The following is an 8,017-nucleotide window of genomic DNA, read 5'->3' as shown; positions in this document are numbered from 1 at the left end:
ATGGCTTAAAGACCAAAAAGCATGTGTTTTTCACTCATGTAATAGTCTGCAGTGAGTGTTCTGTGTCAGTGAGCAGCTCTGCTCCATGTGGTCATCCAGGGACTCGAGATCTTCCATCCTCGGGCCCTGCCATCCCTGAGTGCCTTTCCTCTGTGTGGCTGGGGCTGGGCCATACTGTGTCCAGGCTGCACCCAGCAGGAAGGCAAAAGAGGCATGGGAAAGGCACACTCACTGTCTTAACGCCTCATCTTTGGGGAGAACTTAGTCACGTAGCCACATTTAAGTGCTGGGAAATGAGGTCTTGCTGATTGGAATATTATTTGGCAAAAAAGGAGGAATAAAGTACTGATACATCCACGGTGTGGATGAATCTAGAAAACATTAAGCTAGTGAAAGAAGCCAGTCACATAGGACCACACACTGCATGATTCCCATTATATAAAATGTCCAGAGGAGGCAAATCTACAGAGCTAGAAAGTAGATTAGTGATTGTCAGGAGCTGGGGGGATGAGGAGATTGGGGGTGACAGCCAAGGGTGTGGGGTTTCTTTTGAGGGTAATAAAAGTGTTCTAAATACAATTGTGGTGATGGATATAATATATTATGAATCTACTAAATATACAAATTCATTAAATTGTACACTTCAACTAGATGAATTGTATGATGTGCTAATTACACCTCAATATAGCTGTTAAAAAGTCATCATCAGCTAGAACAATAGGCTCAAATAAACCCGATGAAATGTATCATAGCTCCAGGGAAGAGCCAGTGGTGTCAGTGAGACTCCATTTCACAAGAACAGGATGGGAGAGACATGGCTGAGCAGACCCCAGAGAGCTGCGGAAGGATTTTGGCATGTCACAAGCTCAGGGCGAGCTGCTGAAAGAGTTAAAGTCACTGAATTGAAGGTTGTTCTCTCCCAGTTTAACTTCCAGGGGCTGTCAGGAGCTTTACAGAGTCAACAAAGCTCCAAACTCACTATTAGGAAAAATAAACATGAAAAACTGACATCTTACCGCAGTGACTGCCAAGGGTTCGGTGTCAGAAGAGTCTCAGGTTTTCTGACTCAGGGCTTCTGCTCTCAGGCCTGGCTGTGACATTTATTTATTTATTTATTTATTTATTTATTTATTTTTATTTATTTTTTTTTTTGAGACAGAGTCTCACTCTGTCGCCCAGGCTGTAGTGCAGTGGCACGATCTTGGTTCACTGCAACCTCTACCTCCCAGGTTCAAGCGATTCTCGTGCCTCAGATTCCCAAGTAGCTGGGATTACAGGCATGTGCCACCACACCTGGCTAATTTTTGTATTTTTAGTAGAAATAGGGTTTCACCATGTTGGCCAGGCTGGTCTCAAACTCCTGACCCCAGGTGATCCACCTGCCTTGACCTAAAGTGCTGAGATTACAGGAGTGAGCCACCATGCCCTGCCCCCTGGCTGTGACTTCAGTCCCTGGAGTGTGCCCATCAGGGACAGTGGAGATCACACTGATAAATTTCTTTAGTTTGGGGCTCTTGGGGTTAGAGGCGTGGGGCAAGGTAGGTATGTCTTGGTGCCAAATGGCCAGGGTTCCCAAGGAGACACCAACAAAAAAGAAAATGAGGCTTGGGGGAGCCAGGAATCAAGCCTCAAGAGAAGCAAATCAAAATTGTAGCAGATACAGTGTCTCTAAACACCTCCCAATCATGCTTCCTTATCTCTGGCTTTCAACACCTCCTAAAACATCAGTTTTACTTTTTGTCATTTGCACTCCATCCCTTACCAAAAATAACTTGAGGAGGACAGAATGGAAAATGTGACTTATAATTATTCCTCCGACTAGGTTTAGATTTTACCTTTGAGCTACCTGACAGAAAGACAATGGGATTATTTAAATAGTTCTCATTTTCAGAAAGGAGAAAACATATCAAATTCTCAAGATATAAAAGATCTACTGACACAGCAGCTAAACAAAATTTTGACATGAATTTTTGTTTTAAAGGAAAAAATCTAGAAATGGAAAAGCATTTTTGATAAAGCATGGTTTTATGATTCATATGTATTGCTCAGAAGTTTCTGGTGCTTTGATTTGTTCTACCAGAGATCTACATATATTGGAAATCAATGTAAACAACTTAATTTTGCTATAATTCAGCTAACACCACCCCCTGTTTCCAGCATTTATTTATGTCCCTGGTAGGTTGTAGCACTGAGGTGACCGAAGGAAGATACATTAGAGGATGAGATTGGTACTTGCCTTCAAAAAACTTAGTTGACAAGATGAGTTTGAGAGCAGCCTAGGCAACACAGGGAAACCCTGTCTCTACAAAATATTAAATTAAAAAAAAATAGCAGGGCATGGTGGCACACGCACCTGTGGTCCCAACTACTTGGGAGGCTAAAGTGGGAGGATTACTTGAGCTCAGGAGTTTGAGACTACAGTGAGCTATGATCACACCATTGCACTTCAGCATGGGTGACAGAGGGAGACCCTATCTGAAAGAAAAAAAAAAAGAAAGAAAGAAAGATAAAAGGAAAGAAAGAGAGAGAGAGGAAGGAAGGAAGGAAGGAAGAGAGGGAGGAAGGGAGGAAGGGAGGGAAGGAAGGAAAGGGAAAGAAACTTAGTTGGGAGGCAACACATATGAAATAATTGGAAAAGGGAAATGGTAGAAATTGAACTACTGCTGTGGATAAGCAGTTAGTCACCTTAGCTTAGTTGTGGAGGATTCCAGGGGAGATCAATGAGAACCACAGTTGTAAATAAAGACCCAGAACAAAGGTCTGGAGAGCCCATCTCAAGAATGTGGACCAATCTCCTTCATAAAGAGGGCATGAGGCTCCCACTCATCCAAGAAAGGCTGGTGCCATGCCAACAAGGCCAGAGAGCAGAAACAGGCAAGCCACAGGCCTCATTACAGGACAGCCATCCCCCACAACAGATGCAGCCCCACCCAAACAAGAGAGTTTGGGGACAAAGGAGAGCTAAATCCCCTGGCCATCCCCGATCCCCCACCCCCATTTCAGCATCACTGGAGCCTCAAAGGGGCCAGGTGGCATTGGGGGCAATTCTGCCATCAGCCCCTGGGAACTGGCATTTTTAATCTGCTCAATTAGGAATGTAACAACGTCTCACTTCCATTCGCCAGACTGGCAGGGAGGGCGTGCCCACAGCCAAATGTGCTTAGTGTTGCTGAGCAAAAGTGGAGGAAATTCAACAGAAATGCAACCTCTGGCCGGGCTCGGCAGCTCACGCCTGTAATCCCAGCACTTTGGGAGGCCAAGGTGGGCAGATCACCGAGGTCAGTCAGGAGTTCAAGATCAGCCTGGCCAACATGGTGAAACTCCATCTCTACTAAAAATACAAAAAATTAGCTGGGCGTGGAGGCAGGTGCCTGTAATCCCAGCTACTTAGGAGGCTGAAGAAGGAGAATCACTTGAACCTGGGAGGTGGAGGTTGCAATGAGCTGAGATCACACCACTGCACTCCAGCCTGGGTGACAGAGTGACTCCATCTCAAAAAAAAAGAGAAAAACAACCTTCTTCAGAAAGAGAGCCATTGGCTGACAAAACACCCAGAGGCGCCCAGCTCTCCTTTCCGGCCCTCCATGTTTGACCATGACTGCAGGACTGTGACGGTCAAGGGTGTCTCTCTTTTCCTCACCTCTAAATCAGGATAATAATAGATAGTGATTGCTTTTGCAAAGATTAAGGCAATGCCTGTAATGTGCTCAGGCCCGATACCTGTATAGAGAAGGCACAAGTTTAGCTGCTAGGACACGGCTGATTTCTAGCATTTTCATTCTTCCCTCTGGCGTTTTTAGTCCCTCCACTCCTGGAGGCCACATTCAGACTAGGTCTCTCCTGAGATGCAAGGAGAGAAGGTTCAAATACACTACTGTGAAGAATTGCGCTGCATATCAGTGTCTCAGCAACAAGTCAAGCTGTTGCCTGAAAATGTCTGGAAGTTCATGGAGCTTTTTCATGAAACCCGAGGGTGTGGCTTCTGGGATTGCAATGTGCAGCGGCATCATTTACAGGGCTCGCTCACCTTCTTTTGTTCTGTGCCCTCACCAGGAAGAAGTGGGGTTGTGGGGGAAGCTGTTTTTATACCATGGAGGCTCAACCTGTCCTCCCCTACTTCCACCCCTAGCCTTCTCTTTCTTTTGCAGCTCACAGCATGTCAATTAACCATCCCGTTACCCAGGGTCTGTGCCAGGGAGAATAACGGCCCCCAAATATGGTCACGCCCAAATCTCTGGAACATGTGACTATGCTAGGTGACAAGGTGCAGGGAGATTAAGGTTGCAGATGGAATTCAGGTTGCTAATTAGCTGCCTTTAAAATAGATTATCCTGGGTGATCCTGGGGGCACTAAGAAATCACGGCATTCTTAAAAGAGGAAAAGGGAGGAAGAAGGAGATGTGAGTGGGGGAGAGATAGTCCAGGGATGCAATATTACTGGGCTTTGAAGATGGAGGAAGAGGCCACAAGCCAAGGAATGTGAGCAGCCTCTAGAAACTGAAAGACAAGGAAACAGATCTACATGGGTCTCCCCTGGAGCCTCCAGATAGAAAGGCAGCCCTGCTAAAACTCAATTACAGTCCACTGAGACCCAAGTCAGACTTTTAAAATTAATAATTTTTTATTTTCCTTTATTTGTTTATTTATGTATTTATTTTTGTAGAGACAGAGTCTCACTTTGTTGCCCAGGCTGGTCTCAAACTCCTGGCTTTAAGTGATCCTCCTGCCTTGGCCTCCCAAAGTGCTGCAATTACAGGCCAGAGCTACTGCATCCCAGCCTTCATGTCAGACTTTTAACCTACAAAACTGTAACGTAAGGCCCCAGGTGCAAGGCTTATGCCTGTAATCCCAGCACTTTGCAAGGCTGAGGCGGGTGGATCACTTGAGTTCAGGAGTTTGAGGTCAGCCTGGCCAACACGGCAAAACCCCATCTCTACCAAATACAAAAATTAGCTGGGCGTGGTGGTGCACACCTGTAATCCCACCTGCTCTAGAGGCTGAGACACAAGAATCACTTGAACATGGAAAGCGGAAGTTGCAGTGAGCCGAGATCGCACCACTGCACTATAGCCTCGGCGACAGAGTGAGACTCTGTCTCAAAAAAACCAACAAACAAAAAAACCTGTAATGTAATACATTTGTGTTGTTTTATTTGTGGTAATTTGCTATAGAAGCTGCAGAAAACTAATACAGGTCTTTCTTTTCATCTATGGTGGCATCCATTCTGTCCCCCAAGATGTATTTCTTACAGAGGAGGCACACGCCATCCCCTTGATTTTTCTTTTGCCTTGGCATAACAGGCTGGTCAAATCCTGCTAAGCCCCTATGCCTGTGGACAGGGGTAAAATTTGTCATCCTCCATGGGACCCATCACTGAGAGTCTGTGCTAGAGAGCAGGGAATGGCCAAAGAGAGCCAGGCATGGAAGAACCTGGAATCCCAGCCACCCGGGAGGCTGAGGTGTGAGGGTCACTTGAAGCCAAAAGTTTGAGAACAACCTGGGCAACATAGCAAGACTCCACCTCTAAAAATAAATAAAAAAATTAACAATTAAAAAAATGAAGAATGGCCAGGAAGGAGAGATTGAACAGACAGGTGTGGGTATGTTTCTGGGTTGCTGAGCACACCCACATTCCTTATGATAAACCTTCAGCGCTCCCCAGTCTCTTCAACACCACGAACCCCATGGGCCCCAAGGTTTAAGAGACTATACATGTGTCCATTTAAAGCTAATTTTCCTAACTTTGTTAATCAGAGATACATATGACTTCCAACCAAAGCCTGTGATTAGCATGATGTTGCCAGGGCCATCACAATGAGTTCACAGAATTCCAGGTCAAAACAAAGCCAGGAAGCTTTAGAAATCCCGCCCAGTCCTATCGGCAGTAAAGATTTCATTTCTCTAAGTGTTTAATATTGAAAATTCTTTGTTTAGCCCCATTACCATCTCCATGGCTTCCTGAAGTTCTTAGACTCAGAACTATCGAAAGATATTTTATTTGTGTGATCCATTCACATCCAGAACTTTACTCCTTAGTACCTAACTCTTTTCACCCAAGTTTTATTTCTGAGTGCCCTTCAGCTCTGTGGCTGCTGGGATGGGTTTTTTTTTTTTTTTTTTTTTAATTGTATTGGGAGATTCACTTCAAGGTCAGCTTAGATTCTGAGCTGGCGTATATAGCAATGTCAATATCTATTGTGAGCCTTGGGGATCCCATATCTGATAAAAAACTTTCTCCAGTCTGTCCCTGAGAAGAAAAAGGCTAAAACCCAATCCCCTGGAGTCTCCTTTTATGGGCCATATGCTTCCACTCCATAAAGGGTTAATGCACATACTTCTTGCCAATGGAAGTGTAAACTCTTAGAACCACTGTGGGGGACAGTTCAGCATTAAATCTACTGAAGATATCCACATCCTTAGACAGATGCAAAAAATACTCTTTTGCAACCCAGAGCTCATTGTGCAGTATGAGCTTTGATACATATAAGAAGGAATATTATAAAAAGAAGAAGAAAAAGATATGCATGTCCTATGACCCAGAACTTCCACTCCTAGGTTTATCCTCAAAGAAATGTCTGCACACGCATGCACTAAGAAACATACAAGAGTGTTCACAGCAGCATTATTCCTAATGGTCCAAACTGGAAACATCTACGGGAAAATGATAGATAAATAATGTTGCATTCACACAATGCAACACTATACAGCGATTAATGAATTTTGCCACATGCAACAACATGGAGGCACCTCACATTTATCGTGTTAAAAAAAAAGAAAGCAGATACAAAGAAATGTTCTATGATTCCATTTCCCTAAAGTTCAAAAGGTAGATAAAATTCTCATGTTTAAGGATTCAGACTTAGGAGACAACATTCTGAAGAAAAGGAAGGAAACAGTGACCATAGAAGCTTGACAGTCATTACTCTTGGAGATGACAAAGGGGATAGTGACTGAGGGGGATATAAGAGGGATTTCTGAGCACTGGCAGTATTCTAGCTCTTGAGCTTGGTGGTGCTTGTCTTGTGATAAATCCTTGAGTTGTGTATTTCATACATTTTTCTGTCTGTGTGCTGTATTTCAAATTTTTTTTACAGCTTAAAATTTTTCTTCTGAACTATTTATCTAAAAGCAAATTCCTTGTATTTAAATTTTCTATTTTTGATTTTCCATTATAAAATATAAGCATAAGCATAAGAGAACATTTGAAAAAAATTAGAAAAGTGGAGGAGAAAATTACCTCACATTCTTTTTCCCAAAGACAAAATGCTATGAACATTTTGGTATATTTCTTTCCATCTTTTTTCTATCACTAGTTTTTGATGTTCTTTTTTTCATTTTAGATGGCCGTTTTAATTCAAATCTACATTTTAATATTTTTCACTTAACATTATCTTTTCAACATTTTCAAAGTTATTACAAGCCCTCTGCATGATTATTTTCACAACCATGTGCGTCATTTAATAATGCATCATTAACCCAATGACTTATCCACTTAAACAACATTTAGGTTGTATCCTCATTTTGTTTATAAATAGTGTCATAGGAGAGCTTTTTGTGTACAGTGTTTTCCATATTTCAAATTATTTCCTTAGAACTGATCCCTAGAAATGGAGTTTCTGGGGCTAAAAATAGTACCTTTATAAGGTTCTTAATAAAAAGCACATCCTTTCTACCAGGTCAGAGTTCAAGGAGCTTAATGAGTTTGAATAGGCTTACCATGGGTCCATTTAGAATAGTCCCTTGCAGAACTGAGCAAACCCGTCTACATCATCGAGCACAGCCCTTCCCTGCTGTTCCAGCCCAGTGATACCACTCAAATTGAGTTAATGCCCCTTCATCTATCTTCCCACTGAGATGCATAGCTTAGGTGTACTTAGGTCACCCAGTCAAACTCCCTAAAGGGGCAGAGCTTTAAGTTCATCAGTAAGTCCCTAATGCCGGCACAGCAATTCCAACAAGGTTTTAGAGTCTTCCTTATAAAATGGGAATATTCATGCCTATTTTGAAGGAATGTATG

At 43.0% G+C, this 8,017-nt stretch overlaps 1 pseudogene; it reads left to right on the top strand.

The window, feature by feature from the left end:
* Window positions 1-6,385: 6,385 nt before the first annotated feature.
* Window positions 6,386-6,498, top strand: LOC115836820 (annotated as a pseudogene).
* Window positions 6,499-8,017: the final 1,519 nt, after the last annotated feature.

The sequence above is a fragment of the Nomascus leucogenys genome, chromosome 9 (assembly GCF_006542625.1).
Source record: "Nomascus leucogenys isolate Asia chromosome 9, Asia_NLE_v1, whole genome shotgun sequence".
NCBI lineage: Eukaryota > Metazoa > Chordata > Mammalia > Primates > Hylobatidae > Nomascus > Nomascus leucogenys.
Note: the sequence above shows the minus strand (reverse complement) of the source record. Positions and strands in the feature narration are given on the sequence as shown.